This window comes from Girardinichthys multiradiatus, chromosome 15, assembly GCF_021462225.1.
Source record: "Girardinichthys multiradiatus isolate DD_20200921_A chromosome 15, DD_fGirMul_XY1, whole genome shotgun sequence".
Lineage (NCBI taxonomy): Eukaryota > Metazoa > Chordata > Actinopteri > Cyprinodontiformes > Goodeidae > Girardinichthys > Girardinichthys multiradiatus.
The window spans coordinates 31,994,316-32,006,324 of NC_061808.1; the positions used below are offsets into that span (position 1 = coordinate 31,994,316).

General features: G+C 41.2%; 1 protein-coding gene across 2 annotated transcripts in view; it reads left to right on the plus strand.

Moving 5' to 3' along the window:
• Positions 1 to 1,693: 1,693 nt before the first annotated feature.
• disp1 (dispatched homolog 1 (Drosophila)) overlaps positions 1,694 to 12,009 on the plus strand; it is a 110,332-nt gene continuing 100,016 nt past the window's right edge. For both annotated transcript variants that reach the window (XM_047388912.1, XM_047388911.1), the window contains exon 1: positions 1,694 to 1,871. The gene's annotated coding sequence lies outside the window, so the exon portion shown is untranslated. The remainder of the gene's footprint in view (positions 1,872 to 12,009) is intronic.

Below are 12,009 nucleotides of genomic sequence, written 5' to 3' on the forward strand. Positions count from 1 at the left end.
GAAAAAGTATTTGCTCCCTTAAACTTTTTTATCTTCTTGCCTGTTTTGTCATACTTACAGCCACCTTAAATCATGAATGAACGAACTGTAAAAAACACATTTGTTGATTAAATTTCACTAGCCACACAGATTAGAGCCTGTACTGTGGAATCAAGAAATCCCTTAAACAGAATTTGCCTGACAGCATGAAGAAGGCTGAAATATCACAAAAACCACCACAATATGTCCTGATCTAAACAAAATCATATACAAACGAGAAACATTTTCTATGTCATCTTTCAGTCTTCAAAGGGTTACAAACCTTTTTTAGAACTTTCAGTGAACCACAGTAAGAGCTATTATGCACAAATGGAGAAAACATTGAACAGTGATGAACCTTCTCAGGAGGGGTCTGCCTACCAAGATTACTCCAAGAGCCTATTAATGACTTCTAGGAGGTCACAAAAGAACCCAGATCAACATCCGAAGCACTGCAGGCCTCACTTTCCTCAGTTGGTGTTCATGATTTAAAAACAAGAGACTGGGCAACAACGGGTGAGTTCTAAGGGGAAAACCTCTGCTGACAAAAAGAACAGAAAGGCCCTTCTCACACTTGTCTAAAAACCCTAGAAATCTTCTTTTACAAACAGAACATCATAACACAGTCAAACATGGTGGTGGTAGTGTAATGGTCTGGGACTCCTTTGCTGTTCCAGGACCTGGGTGACTTGCCCTAACTAATGCAGCCAGGAATTCTGCTCTTTACCAGAAAAAAACACTGATGACAAATTTCCAGCCATCCGTGTGTGACCTAAAGCTGAAGGGCACTTGGGTTAAGGTCTTGGTTTAAAGATTTAGAGTGGCTTCCTTAAAGTTTGGAGGAAAATCAATCTAAGCTGTTTGTGCTTCAAAACTCTCCAATATAGCTGAATTAAATGCTTTCTTTTAAGCTTTTTTAGGTAAGTGGACCAAAATTAATCTGCTTTGATGTAAACGTATAGCCAGTTATCACCAATACTTGATGACAGTAGTTGCTGCCCAACCAGTTATTAGGTTTATTATGTCAAGTTTTTACATAGGGTGAGGGTGGTTTGGAAACCTTTTCCCTTCAATAAAAAAATCATTTGAAAACTGTGCTATGTATTTACTCGGGTTATCTTTCTGTGATATTATAATATGCTTGATGATCTGAATCATGTGAAGTGTGACTAAAAGGCAAATACAGAAGAAATCTGTTAGGGGGCAAAAACAATCTTGACACTTTATCTTGGTAATGTGTTAATAATTTGCAGTCCTGTAGTCATACTGCCCTCATGTGACAACTGTTCGGTTGCCAAGCATGTACAGTACAGTACATTTAAATTTAAATGTGATGACTTTGATTTGAGCATTTATGTGATTTTGAAAAATAAAGCATTTCCTTTTTGAGTTGGGACATATTTACCTCTAAAGTGAAAGTATTTAAAGCTAGGCTCTCTAAAAGCTGGAGGAAACTGACAGGGTTGCTTTTCTGAACTTTGTCTTTTTTTTAACAACTTTCATCCATTTACAGTTTTTATTCAATATTAACTATAAGATACATATCAAATATGTCCTCCTGTCAAAAGTATTTTCTTCATGGAACCACTTTATTGCTCACTAGGAGATAAGAAGTTAAAGTGTCCCCTTTCTAGTGCCCTTCCCAGTTGCCTATAGCCCTCCAGAAACCTCCCAGTTCGGCTTCCAGTGCCGACCAGACCAGTGCGCAGCTGCCCTCCCAACATTGTTTGATGCTTAAACGGTGGGAACTTAAACATCCGGTAAAAACTCCAACTGGACGACCAGGAATACGTTCCCTATCTCAGTTCTGGGACCGTCTCTGTGTTCGGCTTTCAGAGCCTGCAGCTGTCCGTGTGAGTATGCAGCTGGGCGGTGAAAGGCGCCGCAGAAAAGCCGCTGCTGCTCTGCCTGCAGCCAGCTGTTTTGGTCAGCGGTTAGCTGGCTAGCAGCGTCACTCAGCTAACATAAACGCAGCTAGCGACGTGCGGGGTAAACACAAGCTCCGGGCTGGTTTAAAGCTGAAATGGCGCTAATATTCAGAGTTGGGTGGCAGGAGAATGTTTCTGAATGTGAGGTGTCCCGAGTTCCTGTGAGTTTCATTGGAAACAAGCCAGCAGGCTAGCTTCGACTGGGTCAGCTGGGATTTGACATAAGGCCGAAGCTACAAAGATAACATCATAACGGGCACAAATTAGATAAAATAAGCTCCAGGGTAAAAAAAAAAAACAACAACACACAACTAAGAGCTAACTTTTTGAAGGTAAAGCCCACTGTTTGCATGTATTTATTCTGAGCAGTGTTAACCAGAGTGGCTGTAACAAGGCTGGAGCTGCAGACACAACACTATGAGCATAGACTGCATTATCTGAACACCTGCTTGAGGGAGCAGGAGGTATTTCCTGAAAAACTTAAGTCTGTTCTCAATATTAACTGGGATTATCACAAATCAATTCATTATTTCATAATTATCTTCCACATTTTAACAGCTCAGACTGGATTTCTTTTTCATTGAGTTTTTGTGGCATTTGTTTGTGGTGGAACCAGCTGATCCTCATAACATCACAAGAACATGACCAGAAGCTCAAAGGCCAGCTAGAAAATGAAAAACGAAGTATTTTGGTGGGTTATTCTAACGGGCTCAGATAGACGGTATTATATGAATCTGGACACATTTCCAAGTTCCATGGCCTCTTGACCCTGTGAGAAGGGATATACAAATAAGGTTTTCTGGGTCTTTACCAATTGTTTTTTTTCTTTGTGGTCTCATCTACCAATTCCAATTTTCACGGATTAGGCTGTGTCGTTTTTTGTCAAAATAAGTAAAAGGCTTAAGATGACAACTTAAGATGATATACATGGGATGAGCTTCTTTTATTAAATTAGCAAAATAACAGTGGTGTCCCTTTTTATGTATCAAAGCCCAGGCCCCTAAATTTTGTCAGATTGTTTTGATTAAACTCAAAGAATTGATTGGTGCATCTTCAACTGCTACATTGGAAACTTTAAAAAAAAATCTTTTTTCATGAGTTTGCCATATTTCTCTATGTTATTTGGTTTTTATGATTTCTTTTTTTCACTTATCAGAAGAAACATTCTGTTAGATGCTGCCAGGGGAGCTCATCCTACTGCAAGTATTTACTCTAAGCATGCAAAACACACTGAGTGTTAAATGTAAACCTAGACTACAGTGTGAGCAGGTAACAGATGCAGAGCATAAACCCCTGGTTGCCGTGAGAGGATTTTAAAAGTTGAAGGCATTAGATGTGCAAACAATAGCCTGAAGATATGCTTTTCTATCCTCAGCAATCCTCTGCCTCATGCTTGTGCGTTTCGGAAGAAGCCACTAGGGGCCGCTCTTACGCCTGTTATTCCCTCCTCTCCACTCAGCAGCCCACAGGCCCTGCAGTGCTCCCTCGTGGGATTTATTGATATTGAACCAAACATGTCCATCAACACGTAAACATCATTTACAGCGCTGATAATAACTGAGTGATGATGTGAGGGAAGAGACTCCTGTTTTAGCTTGAGATGATTTCTGTGGTTGAGACATGTGTGTGTGTGTGTGTGTGTGGTCTTTAAGCTGGTGTGGAAGTGTTGTTCCAGAAACGGTACATCTGCATTGTGCTTTGCCTAATTTCTTCCCGCAGTTATTATTCAAAGCTGTTCAGCAAAGTAAAAAGCTCATGATCTCAAAGCAGTTTGCTTTTAATTCTCTGCAATTTAGAAAGGAAGCGTTATCTTGAAGAGAGCCAGGCCTGTCCCATTCTGAAACCTTTCCCACTCCCCCCCCCCCTCAAAACGTGTTTGAATTCCTCATGCTGGCCTCCCAGTCCTCACAAACAACTGGGCAGGACAGCTGTCTGTAACAGCTGCTTGCTATCTCATTCTGGCTTCTGTCTACATCTGGGCAAGTTTCCTCCATGGCGCTGACCTTCTACAAGGCAATCTTTCTGTTTGTAAACTGGCCTTGATGCTATTTCTGTCGCTGTTTTAGCAAATTGTGCACCTGATCTAGTGTGTATGTGCATTCTTGTTCGTTTTATCTTGTATTTTTGATGTTCGGGGTAAAACCCTGCTGTTCTCTTTAGCTCAGAACTCTGGTATTTGTTCTCATTGTCACGAAATTCATCCCATATGTCTTCTGATCTTTAATAACTTGCCCTGAATACGTACTTATCTGATATTCTGATAATAAGCAGCATTCCTTCCAGATTCTTCCTTCTGGCTTGTAGTTGGAGGAAGAAATGTCTGAGTTGTGACGATAAAGGAAATGATTGCACTGAAAAACTAAAAGGTGAGGGAAGATGAGATCATGAAAAAAGGTAGCAAGTCGCCTTATCTCTGAAGATTTTTAAATCAGCTCAGTTGAAATCAAGTGAATTCATTGTCACTTCATTATTTAATGTTGCACAACATAACAGTATGGTGTGTGTCTGAGACCTAGAACAGATCAGCGTGAGAAATCATGAAATGGGTTAAAGAAAACACAGATAAATGAAAAAGAGATGCACAGATCAGGCATTTCTTCGCTGTTTTCTTTTAGGCCGACCTATTGACTCCGATTTGACCGATTTCTAAGGACCACCACACACATAAGAGAAAAAATAATGATAATGTAAGACAGGACGGATGTGCTGCAGGTTCTTTGATAGTCATAGTCATTTTGAACCCAACAGACAGTTAAGGGATTACGAGATTATCCCCATTTATGCACTAGAACGAAAGTCCCTAACCTTTCTGGTTTTCCATTACACTCAGAAAAAGTACATCAAAGTAAATGCTGCTGGTTGATGCATTTAAAGATGGTGGGAGTGCTGAATTTAAATCTATTTATTAATTAAGCATATTTAATTGTATTAAACCCGCCGATCGCGGATCAGAGCCGATCAAGGGAAAATGGGTTGATTCCTATGTCTTGCTGATAACTCGGTGCATCTCTGAGAATTATGATGTAAATCTGGACACAAGTATACTTGCCCCCGCCCTCTTGAGCCTAATAAGAAATGCACTATTCAGACTTTTCCTGGTGAAGTGAGTTCCGGTTTTCTTTGACGTCTGAGGTGCCTTTTCCAGTTTCAAGAAAGCAAAGTAATCGTTGGAAAGCTTACTTTCATTCTGAAGGGAAACTAGACGTGAAAATCACTGGACTCAAATACCTGTGTCGATAAACATCAGCTCAAGTCAACACAGTCATATTTAACTTGCTTAAGTTACTAAGTCAGGTAAATATAACATAGAAAGCCTTTAAGTTAAGTTATTTTTTTGGAATTCATCTAAATCTTAACAGGATAATAGTCTTGTTTGGACTGCATTTAATGGTAAGTAATTATTTAAGTACCAGGCGTTTAGGCTCTCTATTCCTGTTATATATTTGGTGACACCTGTTGTTTAATGCAACATTAAATGTTTAGGAAGTAAAGAGGAGCTAAGGTCATTAAGAAACTCTAAGTTGTTCGTTGGCAAAATAGCTGATGTTGTCCAGAAGCAATTTTATTTCCCAATAAAACCGTAATGTCGGGATGAAAATAATGAATACTCATTATCTAAGGTTTATGTTTATTCTGCAGCCCTGGTCTGTTGGTTCTGCTTCTGGTGCTGTGGTACTGTTTGACTGATGGCAGCAGTTCAGAAGTTCATAGAGACTGTATGAGGAGTCTCTGACAATGTTCTCATCGCTGCAGAGGCTTTGAAGCAGGACAGATGATAGGGACATTTTAGTGACCTCTGCTCCCCTCACTATCCTCTACAGGGCCCTCTTTACTGCCATGGCAACTAGAGTATTGTTTGACACACTTTTAGTAGGCCAATCTCTCCGTGTGTGTGTGTAAATATACCGATTTATTGCATTATTGTTATAAAGTGTGGGACAGCCTGGGAAACCTTGCTGAAGAAAGGTTTATTTTCCAATGCAAGTTGGTATCATTGTAACAATCTGGGTTAAACCCTTTGGGTTTTTTACTGTATGTTTCCACACCCTGGAGTTGCGGTAGACAGATTGAGCTCTCAGAAACCATGACGACGTGAGTGACCTCTTGTTCCGTTGTTGACATCTTAGTTGTTGGTTTTGTAATTTATCCTGCCCTGCTCCTGGCGGCACAGGGTTAATCGTGTTGGGAGCTGGGTGCCACAAGAAGCATGACTGCACACTTGCTGTCTATAATTCAAACTGCAGGGCTGCTTTCTTTGATGTGGAGCAAAAGGACACAGACACCGGTAGATCCTGTGGACCCCCATGGCACCAGCATTACTAATCTCCGTCTGTCTTTGTGGAGACAAAAAACTGCTACAAAGCATGGATTTGTGTCGTCCGGTGCTGACAGCTTGCCTGGACGGCCCCGGAAAATTTCTGACGGGTTAGGGGAGGAGGGAGGGGACAAAGCCTCTCGCTATCAGGCCTGTCAGGGACTGGGATTTGGATTTATAAGAGTCAAACATTTTTGCTTTCACTAAGGATGAAATGCAACCCAGGATTCAGATTTCGAAGTATCAGTTTTGTCCTGAGAATAGCAGGCTGTCTTCTCTTTATCAAGATCATAAAAACCTGTGTCAGCCAGTAAAATATGCAACATATTTCTTATTTTGTCGTGTCACAAAAGGAGATCAGAATTGTTAGGATAATAATAAGACTAGTAAGAGTGTGCCAAACATTGTTGGGGAGAATTCTCCCATTGCCAGGTGGCTAACTGGCTGAATGAGCTGACAGCGTTGGTGAATAGGCTTCCTGTGTGGCCCGTGTGATGTTATGGTTTAATTATAACACCAGCTTCAAGTATAACATGCATCAGCAGAGATACTGGGACAGTAGAGAGGAAAGCTGAGCCTCTCAGCCTAAAAGCTCAGGTTTGAGAATGAAGTAGAACGTTATGTGATGGTATGAAACGTGCTGCTTTCGTCCTCAAAAAAATGCCGTCTTGGTTCATTTTGCGTCAGTTTTGGTAAACAAAACATCCTTAGACTGTTCTGAAAGGTCTTTAAATAAGCCGGTTAAGCTTGAAATGTTTTCACACCCCAAATTAACTAAAGACAACATAAACAGATAAAGGTCATCAGTTTATGTTGGTCAAATGTTGCGTCTTCAACTTGGACATAAACACCTAGAATTTTAATCTGGCCAAATTAAATAGGTCAGAAAGCCAAAACCAAACAAAGTAGAGGGAGAAGTTTGACAAGATCAGCTCCCTGGACCCTCACAGGCTTCTGCTGGATCTCCAGTGTTCTCCTACGGCTTTAGGACAAGTGTGGACTGCTAAATCCTGTAGGTTTCTGTGGAAATGGGTTTAATGATGCTTGTTTGCTGGCCCAGTGTTAAAATGCCAAACTATACAGAGCTTACATGGTAACTTACCTTGTTCAAGGAAGATACAACATGAGTTCCAAAAGATTTACTATCACACCTGGCATCCCACAGCATGATGCTGCAAACACCATGTTTCTCTATGGTGATGGCGTGTTCTGGGTGATGTGGAGCTTTAACAACACCACACGTTGCGTTTTGTATAGAGACCAAAACATTCACTGAGTCTCATCTGACCAGAGCACCTTCCTCCACATGTTTGGTGTGTTCCCTACATGGTGATTAATGAGAAACAGGACTTCTTATAGCTTTCTTTCCCTCTTCCATGAATGTCAGATTTGTGCAGTGCATGGGTAATAGTTGTCCTGTTGACAGATTCTCCTCACTGAGCGGTAGATCTCTGCAGCCCCTCCAGAGTTACTCCTCTGTGATTATTGCTCTCCTGGCCTGGCCTGGCCTGTCAGTTTACGTGGACGGCCATGTCTTGGCAGGTTTGTGGTTGAGCCACTCTTTCCATGTTCAGACGATGGATTGAAGAGAGCTCTGTTAAATTCTTGAGATATTTTGTAGAACTTAAATCTGCTTTTAGATTCTCCATGTTCTCCCTAGAGAACATGGAGAACTAGATTGTATTTAGAGGTTTTAGAGTAAAGGGGATTAAATAGCAATGCACATCAGGATTTACAGATTGTTATTTGAATCTATGCATCATTTTTCCCTCCACTCTACAATTATGTGCTACTTTGTGTTGGTCTATTTAATCCAGTTAAAACTTTCGTTGGCTGCCATGATGTATGTTTTTCCCGGGGCTCTTCAGAAATCCAAGAGCACGACCTCTACACCAGTAAGACCTCAGTAGATCTCTGATGTCCCTGATGTTCAGACACGTTTCGGATGCCACTGGTGTTAGTCTGACGTTATTATCACAGCTGTTTAAAAATTTTCTGGCATGATATTTTGTGGCCTATAAATAAAGTGCTATCTTTTTTAAACTGTCAAGTTTAGCCAGACTAGAAGTCAACTCTTGAAACGTCAGTCATTTTCTACCGCTTATTCCATAGTGGGTCGCGGGGGAGCTGGTGCCTATCTCCAGCAGTCTATGGGCGAGAGGCGGGGTCACCCTGGACAGGTCGCCAGTCCATCACAGGGCTCTTGAAACGTTTCGCCCTTTTTTGGCCTGTATTTAACAGAAATGTCAACTTGTTGTTTTGGTCTCGGTTCCTTTTATAGAAAGTAAATATATAATTAATATGATATAAGTAAGGCCGTTTAATCCCCAGCTTTCTGACTGATTATAGACATGACATCGCACTAACTTGAGCCTCTGCAGACAGAAGCATGGATCCTACCACAGACCATCCGTCACAGCAGCTCCTAACTCAACGTTTTAATAGAGCCCCTAATGGAAAGCAGGCGGACCGATAGGCTCTTTTTCCATCCAGATCCTGGGCTTGAGATTAAAGAAATCGATTGATCCCTGGTGATCCCTGAATACCAGATGTGAAATATTACTGGCTCTGGACGCTGTGCTTTCAGCTATTTGACTGAAAGAGGACCCTGTGAGGGAAGACGTGCTCTGAGTAATGAACCACTTATCTCTGTTTTACATCGCCCCTGCAAAGATCTGGGCCGTATCACTGCTGGCACTACAGCTGTCACTGTTCATATGTTAGATATTCTGACGGATACAAAAAAACCAACAGGTGTTGCGTATTAGGGCCTCTGCCCCCCTCCGACAAAGGGGCGAGGGGGGAGTTGTGGTCAATAGAGTTGTCAGAGTGGATCATTGTCATATATGGTTTTTAGGAGTATCCATTTTTCTTGAGGAGACGTAACAGACGGGGGGGGGGGGGGGGGGGGGGGGAGTGAATTAATGCGGTTCAGGTGGAATAATCCAAGAGATGGATCAGAAACATGGGACTCTCTTTGAACATTGACATTTTCTGTTTCTTCTCAGTAAGTCCTGCTGGACTTCAGTGACCTTGACAATATTAACCACGGATGACAAAAGATGTGCCACAGTCCTTATTGGTTTTTATTTTTATTTTGTCTTTCTCTTTATTGCAGTGGTTAAAATATAACCAAGACATATCTGAGGAGTACAAGTAAAAGGAGGAATTTTACAAAAGAAATCTGAGTCCTTTGAATACAATCCACTGCAAAACACTTCCTTCAGATGTTCACCTGTGTGTAATTTTTTCTCATTGTAATTAGAGCTGTGCAGTAGGTCTGAGAGATTTGTAGGCAAACACTGGTTAGCAGACAGCATCATGAACACAGAAGACGGGTCAGGGAGAAAGTTCTGGAGAAATGTAAGGCAGTTTCAGGTTCTATCTTTTAACTATATCAAAATGCAAATAGTATGGTACAACTGCAAACCTACCAAAACATGACCGTCCACCTAAACTGACAGGAAGGCTGGTCACAGTTGATGGGGAGTTGGAAGAAAACCAGTTAAAGGCTGCAAAAAAGCTTGAAACTGGGGCAGAGGCCCACTTTCCAGTGGTTAACAACCCTGAACATACAGCCAAACCAGCAACAGGATGCTTTCAATCCACACATATTCCATGTGTTAGAATGGCCCAGTCAAAGTCCATGTCAGCACGTTAATACTATTTTATTTAATTCTATGTTGTTGTTATTGTACATTTTAAATATTTGCCACGGTGTTCTATTATCTCATAACATTCCTGCACAACTTGTTTTTGTTTTTAACTACATATTTCCAAATGTATTTATGTCAGTTTGTCTATGTGTAGCATCTTACCACCAAAGCAAATTCCTCGTACATGTGAAACATTACATGGCAATACATTTTTTTTCTGATTCTGATGACTAAATCCAGTTGAGAATCTGTGGTAAGACCAGTAAAGTAACACTCACAGCTGCTCCCCATCCAGTTTGATTGAGCTTGAGGATTTAATGCAAACAAAAATAGGTAAAGATTTTAGTCTCTTTGTGTGTGAAGCTGGTGGACATAAAGTTGTGTGGCTGTAATCGCATCAGCAGGTTGTTCTACAAAGTATTGACTCAGGGAGGCTGAATGAAAATGCACAACAAACTTTTGTCAAGGGTGTGTGTCAAAATGTTTAAATTTGCTTTCCCTTGATAATTCTACACTACTTAGTATTAGTCTATCCATTTAACCAGATAAAATACATTCAAGTTCCATGCTATGCCCTGTACTGTGGTAAGCATAGCATCTCCACATTTTTTGCCTCACTGCATCTGTCCTTGGTTGTGTAGCTCTTCAAAACAAATCCCCACAGACGGTCCTGGTTCTCCCCCGCAGAGTGCGGCCTCATTAGGGTTTGTTGCCCAAACTGGAGAATGTTGTCAGGCAGAAGGAACAGCTCAGCCCACTCTCCCAGAGAACATGTTTCTTACCGAGGCCTGACCCTGGCGCTGTGGGTCTTGTCAAATCATATTCGGCTCAAGTGCCTTCTAGTCATGGGCTCTGTTAACTCTGAACCAGTCTCACTGAGGCGGTCATGCAAAAAAATGACTCAAGGTTTTGATAAATGGTGAAAGCTTGTTGAGAAAACAAAGAAGGTCCATATTACTATCACGAGCTGCACCAACATGTACCCTAACCTCCTGTTCTGGGGTTCCTGATAAATGTGAAGCCATATGCTGGGCATCTGAAGTTTTTGCCACAGGGTAAACACATCGGCTATTCAACATTAAAATGGGTGAAAAAAGAGAATCGGCATGTTGCAATGGCCCAGTCTTAGTCCAGACCTCAGCTCAATTGGAATTCAGCAGAGGAACCTGAAGAGAAAACTGTGGATAAACTAGTGCCAGCAAAACCTCAGTGAACTTGAGACATGCTGTGATGAAGAGCAGGCCAAAATTCCTTCACATTCCTCTACGAGAGATTGATAAGGTCAAACAAAAGATGATTACTTTAAGTTATCTCTGCTAAAGGCGGTTCTTCAAACTCTGAAAATACAGCCCAGTCTTGCTTTTTCATGTGCTGAAATTAAATGGGACTCAGCTTCACTCTAATTTTACACATTAACTCAGATATTCTCGTTAAATCCAGCAACCCTTCTGTAATCGAAGTCAAGATTGCTCACCCGTTTACTGGAATGCAGTTTTCTTTGAATAGTGCGTTCAGCCGAAGGAGATTTTATCCTCTTTTTGTTCTTTTTGGAGAAAATGTAAATATTAGGATCCGAGTGTTTTATTATAAACACAGCGATGAATTTCAGTTCAAACAAATCTACCAAGAATGTGAGTAAACACATGTACAATTCAATTCAATTCAAAAATACTTTATTAATCCCAAAGGGAAATTAAATGTTGTTGTAGCTCATTAGGAGGGTTTCTTCAAAGAGCCGTTGTAGATGCTGATGGCTGTGGGCAGAATGTGAGGTGTTACTGGACAGCTGTGGGTCCTGTGGGTCAAAGGAAGATGGAATGTCTGTTTGGCTGTGAGCAGGAGAGGAGGATGCAAAGTGTGTTTCTGAACTGAACCTATTGAAGAATGTGTTCAGTTCATTGGCTCTGTCCAGACCTCCATCGGTCTGATCATCCTTCTGCTTGAAGCCTGTGATCTTCTTCATCCCTGTCCACACATCTCTGATATTGTTTTGCTGGAGCTTGCTCTTCAGCTTCTTCTTGTACACCTCCTTGCTGTCTCTTATATTGACTTTAAGTGGCTTCTGTATACTCCTCAATAATTCTCTGTCTCC